This window comes from Neophocaena asiaeorientalis, unplaced genomic scaffold, assembly GCF_003031525.2.
Source record: "Neophocaena asiaeorientalis asiaeorientalis breed wild unplaced genomic scaffold, Neophocaena_asiaeorientalis_V1.1 scaffold1097, whole genome shotgun sequence".
Taxonomy (NCBI): domain Eukaryota; kingdom Metazoa; phylum Chordata; class Mammalia; order Artiodactyla; family Phocoenidae; genus Neophocaena; species Neophocaena asiaeorientalis.
This window is the reverse complement of record NW_020174697.1, coordinates 356,563-381,838: the sequence shown is the minus strand read 5'-3', so window position 1 is coordinate 381,838 and position 25,276 is coordinate 356,563.

Here is a 25,276-nt window from a genome sequence, read left to right as displayed (position 1 = left end):
GAGAACAGGAAGAGAGCTGCCCGGAGATGTGGGAAGGAGAGAGCAGGGCCTGAGCCTGCCCCTGAGGCCTGGCCTGCTGTCCTTCCCCCTGTCGCCATCCCCCGTGATTCTCTCTACTCCTCCGTCGATCGGCCTGCTTCTCTGGAGCCTTCCCATCCGTTCGCCTCATCTGGCCCCTGTTCTAGCTGCTGACGGTCCGGCTCTTCTCCCCCACCAGCCTCCCCGAATGGACTGGCGTGCTCCTGCCCCTAGCAAGGACCCATTCAGTGCCCCCTCATGACTTGGGAGACCCTGCACTGGAAGGCCGTCCTTCCTCTCCGCAGCCCTCCCTCTGCTCTAGTCCCTACCTCTTGTGTCCAATACCCTAACATCGAACCCTTCTCTCGGCCCTTCCTGCCTCAGGTATGCCCTGGGGGCTGGGTGGAACCCGCCCTTCTTTAATGGGGCTCCAGCAGATTCCACGGTTTTACATCAGCACTTCCCCCCCAGGCCTCCAGAGGGGCATAGAGAGCGGAGCAATGAGAGACTCCAGTGAGAGGGACCGGGTCATTGGGATGCAGACAGGGTGCCTTGGGGGCATGGGAACGGGAGCTTGGCGATCTGGCGAAGGGGGAGTGAAGCATCGGAGAAGAGGAGGAATAGCTACTGTGGCCTCTTCCTCATCCCCATGTTTGGCCCGGTTGAGGAAGAGGTGAAGGAGCGGGGCCGTGAAGTACTTTGTCACTTCTCTCGCCTCAGTGTGCCGCCTAGCAGTCCCTCCCACTCACTCCCGCCCCCCGCACCCCCCCAAGTTGGTTCAAGCTCCAACTCAGGAGGGGAGGGTATGCGCCTCAGGTGGCTCTGTACCCTCCCAGGAGCAAAAGCCAACTAGGATGATTGGTTTTGCCAAGAATCACAGACGATCAGAGCCAAAAGGAACTTGGAGTTCACTTGGCGCCACCTCCTTATGCAAACTCCTGCAGAAACGGAGGCTCGGAGAGGGATGGTGACCTGCCCAGTGCCGCTGCAGAGCCAGCACGAGGGCCCAGGTCTCCGAACTCCCACGTGATGATGCCCTCTTCTTGACGATGTCTTCCAAACCCATTAAGTGCCTTTTCCCGGGGTTGGGGCTGGGGGTGGCCAGGAAGGGAGAGGGGGCTGGCTGTGAACTGCCCCACGGTGGGACGGAGCTGTTCCCTCCTTCCTGGCCTGCCCCTTCTGGTCCACTCCCCAACCCGGCCTGGAAAGTTCCCTGACTGGCCAGCTGCCCCCATTCCTTGCAGCACTCCCAGACCCTGGGTATTTTCATAGGGGCAGCTCAGAGGCACCGAGACTACCAGGAATCAGGAGGTGGCCTTAACCAATTGGACTCAGTGGCTTTCCCTTCACGTTGACTGGACCTTCTTCTCCCAGTGGCCTTTCCCTGAGGAGGCAGGGAGTGGGGAGAAGAAGAAGGAAACAAAGAAGGAAGGAAGGAAGGGAGGGGGGAAGAAAGGAAGGAAAGATGGGAGGAAGTGTAGATCTCAGCAGGCTTTCTTCTCAAAGGCCTCGTGGGAGGGAGAAAAGGGAAGACAGGAGCCTGATGGCCACCTATGTACGTGTGGGGCAGGGGGAGTCACGGCCCCCGGAGTCCCAGAGCAACCCCGACGTTTGCCTACCCGCCCCTCCCCCTTCCCTCCACTGCTGCTAACGCTGCTGCTACTGCTGCTTTAAGGCCACCCTGGGGAGCCAGGCTGGGCACCTGCCGCCCCCCCCCCAAACGCCCCTCCGCCCAGAGTGGGGTCTGGCCAGTGTCCAGAAAGCCTCTTCTGCCACGGATGTCCCCACTGGGGCTGGGCCTTCTTCCCCCTGTTCCTTTCTGCATCTCCTGTCGCATCGGTTGCCCAGCCCAGGGGGAAGGGCGGGGGTGGGCTGTGGGCAGCGGGAGAGGGACGGCTGGGAAAGTCTGGAGACACAGGGCAGTGGAGGTGCTGAGGGGCCGTCTTATTTAAAGTGGTTGTGTATGATTCTTATACTAATTTATACAAAGTTATTAAGGCGCTTTTCATTAAGAAATCGTCCCTTTCCCCTAATTGTGTTCACTGTTTGTAAAGATTGTTCAGTGTAAATATGTCTTTATAATAAAGAGTTAAAAGCTGACAATTCGCCCTTACTCTTGGAGGTCACGTTCAGGAAGGGCACACCTCTCCGCTGAGATCCATGGTCGGCCCCCCTCCGCCCCCCGTGCCCATGAACTTCATGTGCAGGGAGGGAAGTGCCTGCCTCCTAAATCGGTTCCAGGTCCAATGGCTTCAAACTAATTTGCCACAAACTCACAAAAGGAATCCCTGTGCTTAATGACCAGTTCACATAAAGTGCAGTCCACTTTTAAGTGTTTTGGCATCTGAGTGTCCTAATTTTGGTTTTTTTTGCAGTGTCCTTTGAAGGATCTTTAAAAAAATGTATTTGAGAACATTCTGATTAAAGGTGGGATTTCTACTAAAAATTGTTTTATATCCTTGGTGTGTGTCTTCTTCTATTTTTATCTACTTTTGAACACTCTCGGGACTTTGTAGCCAGTTACCGTTCTTGAGAAATGTTCTGTTTCCTGCAATAAATACATTTGGTAATGACTTCGTATGTATCATTCTAGTTTCACAAAGTAGAGTTGCTTGATGCACGAGATAGCCTGAGAAATAAAATGCAAGGAGTTCGATGCAGTTCTGCCCCATCCGTCTCACGTCTTCACGCTTGTCAAAATGCCAACATCTTGGAGAACAGGAAGGAACATTGGGTACATGCTAATTTGGTTAATCAACTCATTAGGTGCACACAGGTATACGCGATTCAGAGTGTAACCCAGCAAAAAGGAGACAGGAGTGATCCAAAAGGTGCATTCGATAAATCTTGTGGAAAATTCTACAGATCTGACAAGTATTCAGTTCTAGAAATATACAATTTGAAGAAAGGGTCTTCTGACACTTGCTAAAAAGTCATGAAACTGCTCAATGAAAGATAAAATAGAAAATGCCACCCACAAGCTTGCACAGCAATCTTATCATTGACAGAATGTTGCAGATTATGACATAGTGATGTAAAAATATGACATTGTGTTGGAAGTGCCTCTTAGGAAAATTGGTACAAAAATGCCTTCTTTCAAAATTACTACTTTGACTTTTAGGCAAACTGGTTGTCAGAGGAACTGGTTTTAGGCAAGGAGGTTTTGGGCGGGCTGGCTTTATGCTGGTTGGTCTGTTACCGCCCTAATCACCCCCAAAGCTCTAATTTCACAAGAAACCAAGGAGAAGGGGGCGGAGGCAGGGCAGGGCAACTTAATACCGATCCGTGAGTGTGTAGCCCTTTAACAGTTTACAGAGCTCTTTTTAAAAAATATCAACTCATTTTATTATCCTAACAACTGAGCGATGCAGATCCCCGTTTTACAAATGAGAAAACAGGCTAAGAGAGTTGAAGCAACTTGCCCAAAGGCTCACAGCCAGTAAGTGAATCTAAAATCTGGACTTTGAATTCTAGAATGTAAACTCTTTCTATGGTACTATGGAAGGTCCCCTAATTAGAGAGAAGACTTAAGTACAAAATGTACTTAAATCCCAGTAAGTGCACTGGAAATAGATGGCGTGGTGCGGACTGGTGGGATCAGAGAAAGGCTCACGGAGACACCAGCTTTACACCGGCCCCAGAAGACCCGAGGACGGTGCACAGTGGATGTGGGGACAAGGAAGGGGAGTTGCCACCAGGGTCCTCCAGGCATATGTAGTCACGGTATGCAAGTGGGTGGAGGCAAGTCTGACCTCCTTGGGGCAGAGGATGAGGGGAAGGAAAGCTGGTGGCTTTCTGTAAAGATAATTAGACATCAAACCAAAAGAAGGCAGGACATATGGGTTGTCACCATCTGGAGATATCTTGACCAAATAAATACAATAGAATCAGAGTAGGGGGCTGTGTTTCCTTTGTTGTTGTTTTTGTTTTGTTTTGTTTTTTGTGGTACACGGGCCTCTCACTGTTGTGGCCTCACCCGTTGCGGAGCACAGGCTCCGGATGCGCAGGCTCAGCGGCCATAGCTCACGGGCCCAGCCGCTCCGCGGCATGTGGGATCTTCCCGGACCGGGGCACGAACCCGTGTCCCCTGCATCGGCAGGCGGACTCTCAACCACTGTGCGACCAGGGAAGCCCCCTAGGGGGCTGTTTTTGAAAATACAGAGGGAAAAAAGAAAAAGGAGTTCACTTTTTGTTCACTGATTACTTCTGGACCAAGACCTGGAAGGGTTAGGGGGTGGGGTGGGCAGATGAACCTGAAAAACAACAGCGCTTCAAATCCACCTAGAAATTAGGCAGCCCCTGAAATGAAAGAGATAAGGGAGGCAAACAGACTCAGGCCACACACAAGGCTTTTCAGGACCCCAGGCCTGGTATAAAATGAGCCATAGCTACTTAGATGCCTAACGTTTCAGATTCTCCCACAAGTCCTGGCTGACGCAAGCAGCCATTCTGAGGTGCTTATATACAACCCCAGATTTCTGACCAGAATGGGCCTGTACCAGCTGACTGCCAAAGGGAATGGCAGAGAAGAGTTACCATCTTCTTTTCTGGTCCTAAAAGGGACTACTGACTCAGTCAGCGTTTCTCTGGAACCCCCCCACCCCCGCCCCCAATGGAAGATGTCTCCAGGGTTCCTTTGTAAAACCAGTTTTCCTACATACTGACCGGTGCTCAGAGAGGGACTCCCCTGGCTTGCTGCCTTGGACTTCAAAGGCCGGAGCTGCATCTAGGACATTTCCTCGCATGTTTCAAATCAGGGATCAGCAAGCTTTTTCTGTAAATCGACTTTGCAGGCTGTGAGGTCTCTGTCCTAAGCACTCAAGTCAGCCATTGTCTTGCAAAAGTGGCCTTAGACAAAATGTAAATGAACCACTGTGGCTGTGTTTATAAAAACAGATGGCGGGCCACAGAACCCTGTCTCATGTGAAGCATCGGCAAGCCCTTCAGCTGAGCCCTTGAACCCTTGCCTGGGGCCCGAGGAGAAGAATTCCTTTCTGCAGCAAGGTCTAGAATTAAGAGAATTTAGTAAACTGCCTATGAGCTGCCTTCTATGCCACGCTATCTGACAGTAATTATCCTAACAGAGGGCTTTCCGTGGAGGGGCAAGTCTGGAGTCAGATCAGGGTTCAACTCCCAGCACCACCGTTTACTTCTCTGTGAGGCCTGAAAGCCGGGTGTCTCCATGAGCCCCATTTCCGCAGCGGGCAGGATACGCCGGCTGCTTCTGAGCGCTGCGGTCACCAGGACCAAATGCGATGATGCAGGTCAAATGTTGGGCACGGTGCCTGGCCCGTGGTGCGCGCTCCCTGGTGGGAGGTAATATTATCCCCACTAAGCCACACTCTAACCCTGAAAGATGGACAGGGAAGTCATCATTGTTCCCAATTTATAGATGGAACGACCGGCTCAGGAAGGTCAAGTCACTTGTTCAGATTCACAGAGCCACTAACTGGCTAGCGAAGCCTCAAAGCCGGCTCCATCCTTAGCTCCGGTTAGCTGCCCCGCTCCCTCTAGGAGTCTGCTTCCCCAATCCGAGTGTGCCTGGGGCACTGGAAATTTCCAGTCTCCTAGACAACCCACAGGGCCTCCCCAGGGACAGATGGCCCTCAGCACTCTCCCCCGTGGCAGCGTTAGCTTGGGCAGCACCCGATCCTGGATTTTGGGGCCAGGCACTTGCTCCCGGAGACCGGCCTGGCCCTCAGGTTCCTTTTCACCCGAGGCCAGGTGCCCAGAAAGCTGAGTTCAGTCCTGACTCTGCTTCTGCGCAGGGCTGGCTGTGGAGGTGCCCCTTGGCCCCTTCTGGGTCTCGACCTCCTCGCCTGCCTGGCCGCCTGGAAGGAGGGGGTGGATGGGAAGCAGCTGCTTGCGCACAGGGCTTTGCTGGGGTTCCAGCAAACAGCGAGGCTGCTTCAGGCCACTCTCCAGAGGGAATCAGTGCTCTGGGAGAAGAAACAGAAGAAACGGTGGGAAACGGGACCCTTGGCCAGTGAGGAAAGCCACCACTGGGTTACGTGGGTCTGCCCAAGCTTCTCCTGGCCCCAGAGGCTGCTGGGACCTCCATTTCATACTTCCCCCATAACCAAATGCTTTCTGACCTTCCCTGGGTGTGAAAGAATTGGCAGGCTGCATAGCCCAGTGGCCTGAAGCTAGTGGCTCAGCACTCGGGATCCTAAACCCAGCTTGGCCTGTAACTGGCTGTGTGACCCTAGGCAGGTCAGTTCATCTTTTGGGGGTTCCAGTCCCCCCTCATCTATTTTCATAGTACAAAAATCTCTGCTTTCCCTACCTCAGACTTACAGAATCCTAGAAGGGCAGAGCTGGCAGGCTCCTGGGAGGCCATTCAGTCTCCCGAGCCCCTTAATTTTTACAGACCTTTTACAGAAGAAAGTTGGGCTCAGAAAGGGAAAGTGACCCACTTAAAGGGACATAGCTAGACGAAACTGGCAGACACGACATGACAGGTAGGGAGCAAGTGCTTCCTGTGTGCCAAGCACTGTTCCGAGCATGTTGCCTGTCCTGGCTGAATTAGTCCCCATCGCAAACCCATTTTATAGCTGAGGAAACTGAGACACAGAGAGGCTAAGTTCACCTGAGGATCTTCTGTGGAATGTAATGGAACGAGGGGACCAAGGTGACATTGCTTTAAAGCAAGGTGAAGGCAGTACTGAAGTGCCAAGCAGTCACTCAAGGGCTGCCGTCCCCTCCCGGCTACGGCTTCGGCAAGGGCTTCACTCTGGCGCCCTCGGTCTCAGGGCAGCAAAAATGCTTGTATCTGTGGGACCTGGGAGGCCGGCGGGGCCGGAAAGAAGCCTTCTTTCCATCTAGGCAGGGGTGTCTCTGGCTCCCTCCCCAGCAAGTGTGGGGATAGGAGCCGGTGACCCTGGCATAGTTCCATCCCCCTGTCTCTAGACCCCCAAATTTCTTCACAGCCTAGAGTCCTCTCACCTCCTTGGGAACTCCTAAGCCCTCAGGTGTGAGGGGTGTGAAAAGAGAAAGGAAGGTAAAGTGGGAGGGGAGAGAGCACACAGGGATGAGGGGGGAGGAGGTGTCTCAGGAGGGAGGGCTCACCTCTCGGTCCCTTCCACCTCCATCACCTCAGAGATCTCAGATGCTGCTTTTCCCAGGAGTTTCAATCTCAGTTTCCTCCTACCCCACCCCAAGGCGACTCTGGGCTAGCCCCCAGCCCAGCTCCATAGCCCTCTCCACCCCCACCCCTGCTCCCACATTGCCTGTCAAGTTTCAGATCCCATGCCTTAATGCAAGTTTCAGAAGTAGCTCCACCTCCCCTCAACCTAGGCTAACATTTTCAGAACCCAAGCACAAGAAAAGGGCGTTCTGCCTGCACAAAGACCGATTCAAAAGAATCACTCACCTGGACCATAAGCTAAAAAAAAGAGCACCTACTCTGTGTAGGACAGTATGTGAGAGACAGCAGAGAAGACTCGCTCCTCACCTTGCCTCTGGGAGGCTCAAGGGACGGGTGCGTGGCGAGGGTATGACAGCCCTTGCTGCCTGGTGCCCTCTATACCGGTCCTGGCTGCTGCCCTGGCCCCAGCAGGAGTGTGAGGGGTGAGCATCATATGTATCTTTCAGGAAGCAGAGGCTGGGAAAGCCTCAGCCCGAGTCACCAGTGCACCTCTAGTATCCCCAGCCTTCCCTTCCCTGGTTCTCTGCCTCCCCTAATTCCCCCAGTCTTTCAAGTGCCAGCTAAGGCCACCTCCGCCACGAAGCCTTACCAGATGCTCCTCCAGCTCTGAAGGTCACAGGCAGGTGATGCCCAGATGGGAACCCAGGCTTGTTCCCCCACCAAAGCCCATGTCCTTGCCAAGCATACACCTTCTTGCCAGACTGAGCATGGCCTTCACCACAATGGGGGTGACGATGCCCAAAGTGATGACTGACGGGGGAATCTAATGATCACAGCTTCCGGCCAGGGATCTGGAGGCTTAACAATCCTGGCTCCTCCAAGTACTAAGCCTGGGTCACACTTCACCTTTCTGGGCTTCAGTTTTATTGTTTGTAAAATGGAAATAATAATCCTTAGCTTTCTCACAGTCTGGCTGTGAGGCTGAAGTGAAGTTTCTGAAGTGAAAAGGTTTGGTACAGCAAAGAAGTGATGCAGGTGTGGACAACGTCGACCTCAGAGGGTGCCCGGTTTGCATGTGAAAGTGCTTTGTCATCTGCAAAGGGCCATAGAAATTCATTTCTCAACATTCAACAAACGCCTTTGATCGCCCACTCTGTGCCACATTGCTTACAACCTGGTGAGGGAGATCCGACGTTATTGAAAAGCCACAAAGGCTGGTCTGACCAGGACTGTGGTCAGGGCTCTGGGGACAAGCACAGGACTCCAGGAACTTTATCGCGGGGAGAGTGCAGGATCCACATGGGGAGGAGAATCAGAGAAGCTTCCCTGAGGAGACGTGTGTGGCGGGAGATGTCAGGGTGAATAGAGGTAAAGCAGAAGAAGGGAAGTCTTAGGAGACGGAGCACATGGCTTGGGTCCAAAGGCCAAGGAGGGAGTAGTGAGCATGTGTGATTTCTTCTTCTTCTTCTTTTTTTTTTTAATGGAGATATACATATCTCCTTTGTTTTGTTTTGTTTGTTTGTTTGTTTTGGCCAGATCTCAGTTCCCCTACCAGGGATTGAACCCGGGCCACGGCAGTGAAAGCACCGCGTTCTAACCATTGGACCACCAGGGAACTGCCCATGTTCTTTTTTTTTTAAAAAATACATTTATTTATTTTTGGTTGCATTGGGTCTTCGTTGTGGTGCGTGGACTTCTCACTGCGGTGGCTTCTCTTGTTGCAGAGCACGGGCTCTAGGCACGTGGGCTTCAGTAGTTGTGGCTCGCAGGCTCTAGAGCGTAGGCTCAGTAGTTGTGGCACACGGGCTTAGCTTCTTCGCGGCACGTGGGATCTTCCCAGTCCAGGGCTCAAACCCGTGTCCCCTGCATTGACAGGCAGATTCTTAACCACTAAGCCACCAGGGAAGTCCCCCATGATTTATTCTTAAACCCATTTCACAGACAAGAAGTGGGGCCTGAGAGTGGCTATGACTCGCAAAATGAGAGATTCCATTCAACTCCTGTGTGCTGGCTGATTCCCTTCCAAGCTCGGCTGGGCAGAGAGACAGCCCAGCCCTGCTATGGTAACTAAAACATCCTCTCCTTGTAACTTGCCCAAAGCTCTATCGATTTCATCAGCTGGGCAGGGGGGGTTGAGGCCCCACACCCACGGGACTGGGTGGCTGGGTGCGCCTGGGCCAGCTCACAGGCTGGCTGGACACTGTACAACTTCTTAGATGTTCCACTTTCCTTGGGCTCCGCCTCCCTGTCTCCTCCAGGCCCCTTAGTCTTCCGGTGAAATTCAGTGTGGCGTGAGAGGCTTCCCCCTGCTGGCTGAGCCCGGGAATGGCAGGGACTTCTCACGGGCCACCTCAGCGGTCCTGTTCCCCAGGAGGTGTGAGGAAGGGCAAAGACCAAGGTGTGTGTGGAGGGGCAACCGACTGGAGTTAGTCAAAGCTGACTCTTTTAGTTGCTTGTGCTTCAGGACTCTGAGTCTGTGAATGATGTTGTGGGTGTGAGTGTGGATGTCCCATGACTTGAGAGGGTGTCTATAGGTCATGGGCACATGTGGGCTCTGTGTGTGAACACTGACTGGGCACGTATGTGCATTTGCTCCACGACGTGCACTGTGTTTACAGCCTGTGTGCATGCTACCTGCTGTGCGTGGTAAGTGGCTGGGGGAGGAAGAGTAATTGCCACCCAATGTGCTGGGATGAAATTCTCCGATGAAATTCTCCAACTTGTGGCTGCAGCCAGCTCTGAGTCCAGGCCAGGCCCTGTTGGCATCCTTACAAGACTTTCCTAGGCTGTCTGGCTTTCAGGCTGTCCCAAAGAGCATTTCCTTCAGTTCTGCCACTTTTCCTCCTAGCAGGTACTCCCCGACACCCCTGCAGCTACTGGGGGAATCTCCTATAGTCTCTGGAGGCAACGGCAAACCTGATTTCTGCATGTGCTCCCAGGAGAGGCCCAAAGGAGCACCCCGACGCTTGCCAAGGCCCGCTCCACGGCTGCTCTTTTCCTGTGTGTGCCAGTGCAGACTTCCTGGGTGTTTCTGAACAGTCTGATCAGTTGGCGCCCATGCCATGCTGGTTATTAAAGATTTTCAATCACCCCTGTCTATTTCCTACACTCCAGGTTATATATATATATATATATATATATATATTTTAACCTGGAGCTTCAGGAGACCATGAGTTAGGGTATTACTCTTGTTCTCCAGCCTAACAGAAAGGTTTTTTTTTTTTAAACAGTCCTCTTGTTCATTGCCTCTCCAAATGGCATGAAAACACTAGTCCACCTTACTAGTCTCAACAAGCAAAATCCCTTGGTCAGGCCATCAGCCATCAGTGAAATACTTGTGCCATTAGGTTGAGAACAGAAATGTCAGATCAGAGTCTAATGACTCCCTTGGACTTTGCCCAAACGCCCAGCTTTCTGAGTGAGATCAAAGGGATGGGAGCTCTGGAGGATTCAAGCTGAGGTTCCAGTAAGTACTCATGAGCAGGCCTAGCCTTGTCCTTTGCCCATGGGGAGTGAGCACCAGCCACACCCACGGCATTTCTAGGAAACACCCTCTTCTGCTCCCTGGGCTTTGGCCTCAGCTCCTCCTGGGAGAAAGGCAAACAGTGGGGAGCTGCTCTCCACAAGTTACTGCCGGGCAGGGCTCCTCCTCTGCCCGCCCCATGACTCGCCCCTTCCAACTGCCATCCTCCCCATATGGCGGCCCTGGGGACCACCAGGCAGTGTGATAGAGGGGAAGTTCCATCCCAGTTCTGCCACTTGGTAGCTGTGTCACTCTCCCGCTCTGAGCTTCGCCTCCCTTATCTATAGCATGCGGAGGATCATTGCACCTCTTGAGTTGTCTTGAGGCTCAACTGAGACACTGATTCCAAAAGCACTTTGAGACAGAAACCATTGCTAGAAGCATGTAAGGGATGAGTGTTTCCCTCAGCCAGCTCCCCAGTCAGGCAGTCTCACCCCTGGCAGAATCCCTTTTTTATCCCCAGGGTGCTCAGGAAGATTTGTAACCAACAGTCATATAGAATCCTGGGGTTGTCAGGGACCTTAGTTGAGCCATCAGTAGATAATATAAGCTACTATTTATTGAACACTTATTATATACTAGGTACTGTTCTAAGTGCTTTACATATATTATACTCATTTAATCTCAACCACCCCACAAGGTAGAAACTCTTATCATTCCCATTTTATAGACGTGGAAACCAAGGCTCAATAAGCTTAAGAAAATTGCCCAAAGTCACATAGTTAGTCAATTGGGCCAAGATTTGAAGCCTGGCAGCCAGCCTCCAGAACCTGTGCTCTTAATCATTGTGCTCTACAGTCTATATACAATCATCACGGAGCAGTTGTTTTGCTTCTGCTTGCATACCTCCAGTGATGGGGAGCTCATTACTTCCCAAGGTAGCCTATTCTGACTTCAAGCGGCTGTGGCTGCTAGAATCTTCTTGCGTGTCTGACCAAGCATTTGGTGAGTCAGCCCACACAAAGATCCCGATTTCCTGAAGACTCCAGAAGGGTGTAGGTTAAAAACAGGAGACTACAGAAAGCATATATTCTCCCTGTACCCCCGGACACACACAGACCCTCTGATTCCATTCCCTTTCACATGCCAATACCTTCTCCTCAAATGGAGACTGAAGCAGGAAGTAGGATAGTTACCCCCATCTCATTAGTCCTCTTTCAAACGGGGTGAGCGAGTGAGCAGATGGTCCTATAGTTAGAGGCCAGGACCTACACAGAACTCATTGTATTAATAGGTAGTCAATAGATGGTGAATGAATGAATGAATGGACAAGTGAATGAGGCTCACAGCCTCCTTTCCCGCCAGCCTCAATCTCCTGGAAGAGTTAGTTTTGCATTGTGCTTTGAGATCCTTAAAAAGCACCATTTCCATGGTAACAAAGCACATAGATCTGCCACTCTGCAGGGCCAAATTCTTTCCTGTCACACTGACTCTGCGCTTGCCCCAGAAAAGATCCTAAACTACCTTCAGTGCTCATGGAGTGGGTCACTGTCAACTGGGAGGCCTGAGGAGTGGGCCTGCCATGGGCGGAGCCCCCAGCGCACATCTCCTCGGGGAAGTTCCTGGGCTGATCGACCTTGCTGGGGTTTCCATGGTAACAACACTAGGCTAATGGGTTGCCAGGGTGATGGTGCGATACTGCTAAGATTGCACGGGACCGGACCACACAGGGCCACCGAGTTGAAAAGATGCTAATAACACCTTTCTGAGTCTCCATGGCAACAACACTCAAGCACCGGGTAGGCTTTGTCCCAAATGCAGATGAGGCCCCCACCCACCACACTCGGCAAGAACACCCTGGGAGGCAGGCCACTGGCCCAGTGTCCTGGGGCTTGGCTCCTGCTGTTTCCCCCCAAGGGGAAGAGTCAGCTGGCCAGGGCTTGTTCCCCCTCAGAGGCCCCCTCTCTGCCCCAGGGCCCTTCACCATACTGCTTTGGGATGTCTGGCTGAAGCGGCCAGTATTTGGGCCATTGGGACTGTCAGGGAGAAGGGCCAGGGCAGGAAGAGGGCTCGGGCTGGTTTTGCATGGGAGAAAATGGAGTTTGGGGCACCTTTGGGGTTGGGAACATCTGCTGGTGTGGCTGCTGCCACACTCTGGGGCTGAGGAAGCAGCCAAGGTGCCATCCCCACCAGCAAATCCAGGAGCGTGAGGCCAGAGTTTTCAAACTACTTTTAAAGCTGTGGCACATATGAATTCCATCAAAGCAGGATTGGGGAGGGTGTCCCCTATTCAGTCTTATCCCTCTCCTTACCACAGTGTCCCCTGAGGCACCTAAGCTTCTGTGGAACATAATCTGAAAAACCTCTGGCTTAGGCCAGCCCAGATGGAAAGACTAACTGGGGACCAGAGAGGGCAGGTGACTTGCCTGAGGCCCCGCAGGGCCTTAGGGCAGGCCCCAGTCATCAGCCAGGGCTAAAACCCAGGACTCTCCTGCCGGTAGGTCCACTCTCAATAAACTAGTGTGTTATGAACCTCTAGTGATCTCTAACTTGGGCTCTTTGAATTCTCAAGGACCGCTGGGGCTTCTGTCTTTCTACCTATTCATGGAGGTTATAATAAGGATCTGTGGGGACAGGCAAAAATGCTTAGAATGGACCCTCCAAATTTGACATTTCTGAGCACTGACTGTGTGCTAAGCATTTTGCTAGAACATGTTTTCTGTGCTAGATGTCATCTTATTTCTTTATAACAGACTATTTAGACAGGCATAATTCTCTTCGTTTAGCAGATGAGAAAATGGAAGCTTTGGGGTTAACTGAAGATTGGGTCTATTAAACCTGGAGCATCTCTTCAGCAGGGACGCCGCCTTACTAGCTCTGGCAGGGGATTCTGGGATGAATGCTGACCACAGTCTATCTCTGGTGACGTTGAGCTGAGGCAGGCGGATGCATTCAGAACATTAGAGACCCCTTATCACCTGCCCCCCCCCCAACTAAAACCACATCTAACTGCTGCATCAGGGATGACTGGACAGCAAAACCAGTCTCAAAGGCCAGGCTGTGTTATTTTCCACAACCCGACACAGCTGCTGGCCACAACAAGCAGAACATCTTGTGAGTTGGGATGGGGGTGGTGGTGATTCCTAGTTGCTATGGAAACTCAGGGGGAGGTGTCATGAGCACCGTGTCCATCACGTGGAAGGTCTGGGCAGCAAGCAGATGGAGTTACCTCCCCAGCTGGTGGCCAGGTGGGTGTGGCCCCCTTTTGTCTGTCCCCAGGAACTGCCTGAGTGTACGGGCTGCAGCCAGAGGCCTTCCACGGCTTCACTGGGGCTCAAGGGGCACTGAGCTCTCTCAGGGGACACCCGTCCCCCTGGCCATCCTTACCCTCCTTTGGACTCCGTCTCCTGGAGGATCCCTCTCCCTCCGACTCCGCCTGCCTCACACCTCTCCTCCATGGCACAACGTCCTTCCTTCGCTGGAGCTTGTCTGATTCTGCTCTTGCTGCAGTGGGAGCCTGGGGGTCTGAGCCCTGACTCTGGGTCCCAGCTCTCTGACTCACCGACTGTGTGTTCCCGGGCGAGTCAGCTGACCTCTCTGGGCCTCAGTTGCCCTCTCTGTAAACCGGACTGTGGCAAGAATCAAACAAGGTCTCAGCTGAAAGAGTCAGGTTCTCGGGGAGACCTTCCCTGGCAAGCTAGACCGGGGCTTGAACTAGATCTAGGTTTGGCCACTCTTTGGTGCCCCCATGGCCCCCTTACTGCTGCCCTGCTGGCCCCTGTCCCACAGTGGTGTCACTCCTGGCTAGCTGTTCTCCCTCTCTAGGCTGGGAGCTCTGTGACTGCAGGGACAGGCCTCTCTGGCCCATGGCAGTAACCCCTGCCTCATGCACAGTCACGTAGTAGGCGCTTCATAAGTGTTAAAGAAATGAAGATAATGACAAACAGCCCTGTGCATCCTGCTTCCTCTCCTTTTCACACTTTCCCACCCTGGCACCATCTCCTTAGGGCGCTGCTGTACCTACAGCCAGAAGGCTGTGTAGTCTAGCCCTTAGGGGTGCAGGCATTGAAACCAGATGGTCACTATCAGCTGTGAGACTCTGGGCGAGGTCCTGAACCTCTCACGGCCAGTTTCCTGATCTGTAACATGGAGGTGTTCATAGCGTGTGTGTGTGTGTGTGTGTGTGTGTGTGTGTGTGTGTTTCTAACACTGCTCGGCACCAAGCAAGTGCTCAATAAAAATTAAAGGGAAAGGAGGGAGCTCTCCACCCCAGTTAAGGGTGGGCATCCCTCCCTGTAAACCCCCCGTCCTATCGTCCCCACCCCAGTTTCTAGTCAGAGTTGTGTCCCATGGGAAGAAAGCCCAGCCAGGCTATTCCAGTCCCACTGATGTGAACCCAGCAAGACTCAGAACAGGGCTCAGTTTTAAACCCCTATGGCCTGGTCCTTCCTCTACCCCTGCAGCAAGAATCACTCATTTATTTACCATGCATTTGTTTTTGTTTTTGTTTTTGTTTTTGCGGTACGCAGGCCTCTCACTGTTGTGGCCTCTCTCGTTGCGGAGCACAGGCTCCGGACGCGCAGGCTCAGCGGCCATGGCTCACGGGCCCAGCCGCTCCGCGGCATGTGGGATCTTCCCGGCCCGGGGCACGAACCCGCGTCCCCTGCATTGGCAGGCGGACTCTCAACCACTGCACCACCAGGGAAGCCCTACCATGCATTTGTGAAGCACCTACTGCATGCCACTCCCAGGGCTTCTCAAGCATTGCTTATATGAGCTCTTTCACACTCTGCTTAGAACTCCCGCCTTAGCTGCCCGAGAGTCCCTTCTCCCTTAGCATCGCGCCTCCCTCAGACTATGGCCCTCCCGCTCAGCCACTCAGCAGCTCGGTGGTCTGGGACTAAACCCCTCCCTCTCCTGTACCTCAATTTCCTTATCTAAAAGATGAGGCTCTGGAAGATCTCTGAGGACCCATGTAGCTCAGGTGGTTCCAGATGGCGTGGTGTTATTGGCCTCTTGTCCCAGAGCCAGGGTGAGTTGTGTGTGTCCTGGGGCTCACCAAGGGCAAGGCTTGGGTTCCCTGCCTGCTGGGAGAGACACAGCCCCCTGTCCCAAGATGCTCCAGGTCTCCTGGGGAAGGGCTAAGGCCATGGTGGGGAAGTGGGTGGGGCAGGAGGCCGAGATTCCCAGAGGGAGGCCACTGTCTCCCCAGTGAGTTTCCAAATGTAGCCAAAGTCTGGAGAGCCAGCTGCGTTGAGTGGCTGAGGGAGGAACTCACGGGGACAAGCCCTCCGCAGGGAGAGTCAGCTTGGGGGTCCTTGCTTGGCCCACGTTGACTCAGCATCTCTCCTCCACACACTGCCTCACTGGGCCTAATCAGAGGCATAGATCTCACAAGGCCACTCTGCAGGGTCTTCCCCTGTCCACACTCACACCCCAAAGGTGCCCAAGTTGAGTTAGAGCCCCCTTGACAGTCAAGGAATTCTTATTCCTTTCCATCTGTAGCCCATCCTGCCTTAACTGAAACTGTAGTCCTTTATTCAGTCCCCTTGGGGTGAGGAGAGCTCCTCAACTTCACAGGCACAAGGGAGCCAAGGCTGGTCCTTGAGCAGTGAAACAGCAGGCTGAGAGTGTTGGGACCCAGTGAGGAACCAGTACCAGACTTGAAACACTCGGAGATGGTATACCTGAATTCTAGCCCTGGCTCAGACATCCCCTCTCCGCACCTGTTTCCTCATGGGTAAAATGGGGGTGATGCTATAACTTGCTCTGCCAACCTCGCTGGGTTGCTCTGAGGATCCAATAAGAACATACATGTAAAAGCACCTGTAGCCTACAGTGCGCCGTGTAAATGCTCTGTGGTCGGTGACAAGGTGCCCTTCCTCCTGTCCTCGGGGTCTGGCTCTACACTGTCCCCTTCCCCTCCACCATGTGCAACATTCACCTTTCCACTGGCTCCTTCACCTTGGCCTTCAAATGTGCTAGGAACTTCCCTGTCCCTCCACTGACATGCACTTCACTGTCACTGCCAAATCTGAGATAAATGATCTCTGCCAGATGCCTTCATTTGCTCAGCCCAGAGCCCGTCCGCCAAACTCCAGCTCCCTGGCTCCGCCCACCGCCCCGCCCCCCTTGGTGTCTCTGCAGACATTTGGTCCCATCGACCCTGCTCGCACCAAAGTCCTCTGGTTTCCGTGGTAGGCAGCCTCTCTGATGGTCCCCAGGATCCCCGCCTCCTGAGATTCCCGCCCTTGTCTAGTCCTTCCCCTGGCATGTGGCCTGGACCTAGTGACTCAATTCTCACAAATAGAATATGGCAAAGGTGATGGACTGTCATGTCCAAGGTTAGATTATAAGACTGTGACTCCTGTCTTTCTTGCACTCTCTCATCATCTCTCACTTGCTGGCGCTGTGGAAGCCAGCTGCCATGTTGTGAGCTGCCCTATGGAGAGTTCCACATGGCAAGGAACTGAGGGTGGCAGGCAGCCAGCAAGAAACAGAGGCTCTCAATTTAACAGCTAATGAGCGCCTGAAGGCCCCTCCAACAGCCTCATAAGAGAGCAGGAAGTGGTCCTCCTCCAGTTGAGCCTTTAGGTCCTTGCACCTGGCCAACACCTCGACTGCAGCCTGTGAGAGACCCCAAGATGGAGAGTCCAGCTAAGCTGTACCCCATTCCTGACCCACACAAACCATGAGATAAAAATGCTTGTTGTCTGCAGCTGTGAAGTTTTGGGGCAACTTGAAAAGTTCAAATCATTGCTGTTACTTTCCAGCACTTTGGACAACATGGCTAACCAAATATCATCAGGGAGAAACCTGGCTGCGCCCAGCTTAGTGAACAGGGTGCAGTGAAATCAACAGATATGGTTTATTTCCTAATGCCTGGGAATTAATGATGCCAGACACACAGATGGAGGTAAACAGAAATAGTCAACCATTTAGTATCTGTGTGCCCAGCGCCAGAAAGCATTGCATCACACTCCGCGGAATCAGAAAAAATATCTAGAAATTCAAACAACCTAAGTCCATGAATAGGGGAGTGGGTCCATAAGTTGGGGCATAATTGTACAATGAAATATTATAGAGTTAAATTGAAAGAACTGTATGTTTCAACATGGTAAATCTCAAATAGGTACATGGTGTCATTTATATAAAGTTTAAACACTCATAAAGCAAACCTAGAAGTTGTTTATACACACAATGCATCATAAAAGCATAAAAAATGTACACGGGAAAGGTACAGGTTCCTCTCCTGAGCTCCAGATTCATGTACCAAACTGCCTACATGCCCTCCCCATTTGGACGTCTAATAGGCTTCTCAAACCGAATATGGCCACAGCCAAGTGCCTGATTCTCCCTCAACCCCCAAACCTGCTCCCCGTGCGGTAAATGGCAACTCCAAAGTGGGTCAGGTGGAAATTTTTTGAGTCATCCTTGATTCTTTTCTTTCATTCACCTCCCACCCCTCCCATCTTATCCAGTGGCAAATCCTGTCGACTCTACCTTCAGAATAAATCTAGATTCTGCCACGTCTCACCCACTGTTACCACTGTGGCCACACCGTCGCCTTTCACCTGGATTATTTCAAGAGACTCCTAACTGGTCTCCCTGCCTCTGCCCTGGTCCCCCTACATTCTGTTCTCAACACAGCAGCTGGAATAATCCTTTTACAGTCTAAATCAGATTATGCCAGGCCTCTGCTCAGAACTCTCCAGTAGCTCTCATCTACCTCATTACAATGGCAAATAAGACCCTCAGGATCTGGCCTCCATTAAGTCTCCAGCCTCACCTCCTACTGCTCCTCCTTCCAGCCCTCCACTCCAAATACACTGGCTTCTTTGTTAGTCTTTGCTTACTCCAGGCATATTCCTGCCACAGGGCCTTTGCACTCACTCCTCCCTTGTCCCAGCATGTTCTTCCGGATATCAGTGTGTTCTACTCCTTCACATCCTTCAGTATTTGCTCAAATGTCATCTTCTTGGTCAACCTTCCCTACTCACTGTATTTAAAATTGCAAACCCACGGGCTTCCCTGGTGGCGCAGTGGTTGAGAGTCCGCCTGCTGATGCAGGGGACACAGGTTCGTGCCCCGGTCCGGGAAGATTCCACACGCCGCGGAGCGGCTGGGCCCGTGAGCCATGGCCGCTGAACCTGCGTGTCCGGAGCCTGTGCTCCGCAACGGGAGAGGCCAAAACAGTGAGAGGCCCACACACCGCAAACAAAACAAAACAAACAAACAAACAAAACAACAATTGCAAACCCTCTACTAGTCACTATTCCTCTTTCTTCTTTTATTTTTTATGCAATAGCACTTAGCACCACGTGTCATATTGTCCATTTTACTTGTTTGTTTGTTGTTCTCCCCCTCCTCCCACTAGAACGTAAACTCTAAAAGGGTCAGGGCTTTGGTCTGGTGTGTTCTGTACCGTATTCCCAGTGTCTATGAGCCTGGCACACGGTAGGCGGGGTTTGGGGCAGCTTGCACCCAGGAAGGTGTGCCTATCGTCAGGGAAGACTTCCGAAAGAGTCTTGAGTCACATCCACAGCAAGAGTAGCTTCTGGCCCTGCCACACCAGCCGGCTTCCTGGGAGGAATGGGTTGGGCAGGGCTGTGTGTACCAGAGTGTGTGCAGAACTGTGTGGAAATGGTAGGACTGGAAATCAGGGCCGTGGCTGTGTGTGGTAACTGTGGGGTGATTGTGTGCTGAGGGAGAGAGGGGCCTTTAGGGTCAGCCCAAGAAGCAGAGACCTAGTTAGCGCCTCAGATTCGTCCTTGGCCTCCAGCAGGTGTACTTGTGGTGCGGCCAGCCTGGCCAGACCCTCCCCGCAGTGTCCTTTGAGGGGCCGAGAATGGTAGTGACTATTTGGTCAAGCATCTCTGAGGAGGTGCAGGGGAAGCTTCAGGCATTTCCCCTCCTGAGCCAAAGGAATGCCGGAGAAGCCCCGAGAACAATGGGGAGCCGACAGCCCCTAGGCGGCCCTGTGACGTGGGCCTCGAGGGGGACGCGCAGCTGCGGGCCAGAACCTGGGGATACGGAGGAGCCTCGGAATCCGTGAAGGAGGAAGCCGGAAGCAGCTGGGGATGACACTGATAGGCATTTCCCGCCACAGGATGCCCTCCTGCTTTCTTCACTGCCGCTGCAGCTGCAAAAGCAAAGATGCAGCTTCCCTCTGGCCCCAAATGGCCGTCCTAGAGGTTGGGAGCTGTCGGGTCCCACTCCTGGCCTCCCTCCGTGTCCCTGAGGAGAGCACGCAGCTCCCTCAACCCACAGCAGGGCGCCCCGTAGGCCTAAAGGAAAATTGGGCTGGTTTGAGGTGATTGTCTAGCTCTTTCCACGCCTGACCCCAGGCTTATGCTGCCCTTGCCAAAAGAGGGGCTGCTTCTGAGGGCTTTGGGGCCTCTCGTGCTTGCCCTGGGCATTGCTGGCCTCCCCGTCTTCACCTCATGTCAGTGCCTCAGTGAACAGCGCTAGGCCGCAGGCAGATGCAAGCCTCTCACTCTGGACAGCCTATCCCACCTGGGTTCCCGGTTCCAGGACTTCTCAATCTTTTTTGCACCGCAACTCACTCTAAGCATGCTCCCATCGACATACTTGAGTTGTGATAACAACCCCCCGACACACAGAAATATGTAGTGATCATGGCCACACCTCTCCATGATCCTCAATGGTTGCTCAAGAGCGGGAAGACAGGCTAGGGGTCATGCGCGATTCCCAGCACAGAAGTTATAACCCCACCCTTTCTCTCCCATTTAAGAAGGCCTGGGACTTCCCTGGTGGCACAGTGGTTAAGAATCCACCTGCCAATGCAGGGGACACGGGCTCGAGCCCTGGTCCAGGAAGATCCCACGTGCCGCGGAGCAACTAAGCCCGTGCGCCACAACTACTGAGCCCGCGCACCACAACTACTGAAGCCTGCACGCCTAGAGCCCATGCTCCGTAACAAGAGAAGCCACCACAATGAGAAGCCTGCGCACCGCAGTGAAGAGTAGCCCCCGCTCACCGCAACTAGAGAAAGCCCGCGCACAGCAAAGAAGACCCAGCGCAGCCAAAAATAAACAAATAAATAAATAAATTTATAAAGAAGGCCCGCCAGTGTGCAAGTGACCTTGTTCTAGGAGTAACTCTGACTCCATTCTTATTTTAAAAAGGATAATCCTGAATCCAATCTCATTTGTCATAAAAAGGATACTTATCTGCAAACTCTGGTGCTTTATTATTAGTCACGCACCTCACAGCTGACCTGCCCTAACTCCGCTATTCACGGAAATGGCCCCATCCAGAGCCTTGCTCTGGAATTTTATTGCGTAAGAGTGGGTTCAATGAGTGGCCCTCCTCTGGATGTCTCAGCCAGGGTGGGGGTGACCATGAGTCCAGATGGCGGGCTGCACCAGGGGACCCGCGCTCGGGCTGTGCACACGGCAGCAACAGCTTGGTTCAAGCCATGTTGAACACTGGAAATAAAAAAAGAGAGAGAAAAGAAAAAAAAGAACACTGCGAAACAGCCTGCTCACCACCTCCAAGGCAAGCGCCACAAACCTGGAGCCCATTCAGAGATGGCCAACTAAACGGTCCATCCAGGGACAGAGTGCTGTAGAGCCTGAAGACCAAACATGAGGGTGTGCGTCAGGAGCTGCCTGGAAGAGATACAGACACAGGGAGCCCTTCAGTGAGAGAGAGGAAAGGGTGCAGAGAGATCACATAGATCTCTGATGTCCAAAACAGTCACCAGCAGGCACATGTCACTATGGAACACTTGAAATGTAGCTGGTGCGAAACAAGACATCTCATCGGTGTAAAACACACTGGAATTTGGTGGGGAGATAAATTAGGAGGTTGGGATTAACGGATACACACTACTATACATAAAATAGATAAACAACAAGGACCTACTGTGTAGCACAGGGGACTCCACTCAATATCTTGTAATAACCTATAATGTATTTGAAAACTTTGTATTAAAAAAACAATGTCAGATACCTCATTAAAATTTTTCATATTGAATACATGTAAAAAGGACTATTTTGGGTAAATTGAGTTAAATAAATATACTATTAAACATATATAATTACAAAGGGGCACGAGGACACTCGATGGTTTCACAGGTGTCATATGTCAAATCTTAAACCGTACACCTTAAATATGTGCGGTTTATTATATGTCAATGATGCCTCAGTAATGCTGTTAAAACATTCTTTAGTGGCTCCCCCATTGCTACCTGAGAAGATAAACAAGAACTAACTTCACCTGTTTATTTTTTTAATGTGGCTATTTGAAATTTTAAAATTACATATAGGTCTTGCACTATACTTCTGTTGGACAAGGCTGACCTAGTGATTGTATGCCATTTCACAGATCATGAGACTGAGGCCTAGCGAGGGAAAGAAGCTTGCTCATGTAATGAGGTGCAGCAAATTTTATTACTTAATGCCAAGAATCCACAGGGCAAGAACTACCTATGTTGGTAAAGACTTGATAAGTTCTTGGGGGTAGAAGGTGATACACTCCCTGACCTTCATTCACACCCTTAATGGGTACCAAAGGCTTCAGAATTTGGAGCAACCTTAGAAATCCTGGAGGGAAAGAGTAAGGAGCAGAGAGGAAGAGGGACAGAGGAGGCAGGGAGCTGTGTGTAATGTGACTCCTTCCCCAGGATTCCATCAGCCAAAGACCTTCAGTAAATTTTACTCTCATTTTCTTGGTGGGAAGGGTCTAAGTTTCCTCTCTTGGTCAACATGGTGAAAGCACAGATCATGCCCAAAGCTCCAGGAACCTGGGTGGCACACGAGACCATGAGAATATAAATCTTCCCTATTCCTCCACCCCAAGAAATTCACAAATATCTTGGACCGGGCTCTTGACTTGCCTGGGTCGTGGCACTGGGGTGGGGGTGGGAGGACTCAAAGCAACATCATTCAGATCTCAAGGACCTGATAACTCAGGGATCCACTAGTATGGTCAGAATTTTAAAAGTTAAGAAGAATATGATCAGAGTGACTGGAGCTTTATTTCCCTCCCCCCACCCCTTAATTCAGCATTTGAACCAAAAACGGATTAAGGAAGCCTGTACTACGTGCAAGGCCAACCTTCACTCCCACCATGCTAGGTGCTGTGAAGTGTACAGAAAAGCCATGGTTGCTTGAAGGCCACAGAGAAGTCATTTCAGCAAGAGGTGGCACAGGCAATGAACAAAAATCCGAGTAGAGTAGCTAAAGGTATATGAGGGTGCTTGAGGCCTCCGAGAAAACAGCTCAGCTCCCTGGTAGGGCCCAAGTCCAGCCCCAATGGATGATGGACCTGAGTCGAGGAGGTGTAAATGTGTCCATAATTGCTGGCCAGGAGGGAAAAGAGGGATGGAAAGCGGGTAGCATCTGGAGCCCAAGGTCAGCAGGAACTGGTTTTTTTGGTTCAGTGGGTTGCATTTTGGGGGGAAGAAAATGTGTGGGACTTGGCTCTGAGATCCTGATCAATCTGGCTGTACTGTAGACTGAGAATCCCAGGATTAGAGGGCGCATAAAGCAGCCCAGATGTGGTCCAGGGTGCCTCAGCACTACTGCCAGGGCCCAGCATGGTGGAGGCTGCTGGGAGTATCCCTCCACTGTGGCTGCCGTCCACCGCGCCCCAGCCTCGCCACTGCTCACCAGGAGGGCCTGATCAAGGAGTAGCGGTGGATCCACGTGAGCCGGCCCCAACTGTCGAACACATAACTCCCTGGTGATGGATCCTTCACCTTCCCATGGGGAGGCTGGACAGGGCTGAGGAGGAGCTGTGCTCTCCCCCTGGGTCCCATTATCACCCCTTCTCAACTCTATTCAATCATTCACCAAGGACCTATTGAGCACATCCTAGGTGTAAGGCCCTGTGGAAATTACAGGAGGGGTCCCAGCCCTCAGGTAACTGGGACCCGTGGATATCTTCTTATGATACCAAGTAGTTCCCCAGGACAGATCCAGCTAAAAGGCTATGGGAAGTTAGAGGAGGGAGAGAGTATTTCCACTTGGGTGGATCAGGAAGACTTCATGGAGGAGGTGGCATTTGAGCTGAACTTTGAAAGGGAGTAGGATTTGCATATTGATTCCTGACCCTTTGTATAGTGCTTATGATATACCAAATACTCTTCTACGTGTACTACAAAGAGTAACTCATTTAGGGCTAATCACAACCCTAGGAATAAGAGCCATTATTGACCCCATTTAATGGAGGTGAAAATGGAGGTACAGAGGCCACACAGATGGTAAGCAATGGAGCCCAGAACCAAACGTAAACAGAGTCCATGCTCGTCAATACTAGGCCATAATGTCTCTTGGATGGGCAGAAGTGGGGTGGGGGCAGAGTGGTCCAAGGAACAGAATAAGCAGACAGTCAGGGATGCAAGAAAAGATGGCCCTCTCCTGGAAAAAAGAGATGAGTCTGTTATGACTGGAGTGTTTGGTGCATGAAGGGAGAAGTCCAAGATGGGACAGAAAACAAAGGTGCTTTCAAGCTAAGTGGTCAGGCATCTGAGGGCAATGGGTCTCATGGCGCTTTGAGGGATGCAGTAGCACTCATCTTAGACCCGACTCAAGAGAGGAGGCACACCCCTCTGAAGCCATGCTCAGGTGAGACAGTGCTGTCCATTTCTCGGGGGGCCTTGCAGAGGTCCCCTGCCGTCCACTAAGCCCTAAGGCGGGTGTTCATTCGGGGACAAGAATGGAAAATCCGTCATGCTCAAGGAAGGAAATTCCACAGTGAAGGCCCCTTGAGCGGCATCACTGCAGCAAGAGCCGTTGCTCATGCGAGGCAGATCCCGTTCCTGTTTTGTTTGTTTGGGGACTGAAGGTTGTTTTTCCCTGCTCTGCTTGTGTTTATGTCAGGAGACATTTGCCATCAAAAAGCAAAGTCCAGGCAGCGCTCCCGCCAATGCAGCGACCACAGAGCCCTTCACTCCGGCATTTCCGGCTCGCTCCCACCTGATGTATTTCTCAGTTGAACAACATCAAAGATCTCCTTTTCTGGCTTCCCTCTCATACTAAAGGGACTGTTGCTGAGAGGAAGCCATTTGACTCTGGAAGAAAAGCAATTTCTAGACTTGGCATCCTCGCCCGTCTCCAGCCTGGGTGAGAAGTGAAACAGGCTTGTTCCACAGCCCGCAGCAAGGAAGCAGGAGCGGGGAACCCAAGGTCTGGGTCCTTGTGCCCCACATCCAGCCCGGGGAGCAATTGCAGCCCTAAGGCAGCAGCGCTTATTGAATCAGATTTCAGAACGGGCAGAATGGAAAGCAGCGGAGGTGACACCACGGGTCTCTGACCTCCGGCGTGAATAGCTTTATTTGGCAGATGAAATAACTGAGAAGAAAAGGATGAGGATGAGACCCAGAGGAGTGAGAGAAAGTAGGGGGGCAGGCAGAAGATAAAGGCTACAAAGAGAACAGAATGAGGGGTGGAGACAAAGGGCGACCCCCATGGCCTCTGCAGCCATCTGGCCAAAGGTCCCTCTGCGCCTTTCTGCTGTCCCCACCTCTGGCCCCCACCTGGCTGCTCTATCCCTGGCCTGTGCCTGACCCACACCTCCTTCATTCTTTACCACCCAGCTGGTGCCTCGTACCAGCCCTCAGATAGACAACTGCATCCCAACCAGGCCAGAATTGAGCCCACCCGCCCCATCCCAATCCCTTGTCTCCTTCAAGGTCCAGCCCTAGCCCCACTCCCTGTGCGACAGCCCCCCGTGCTCTC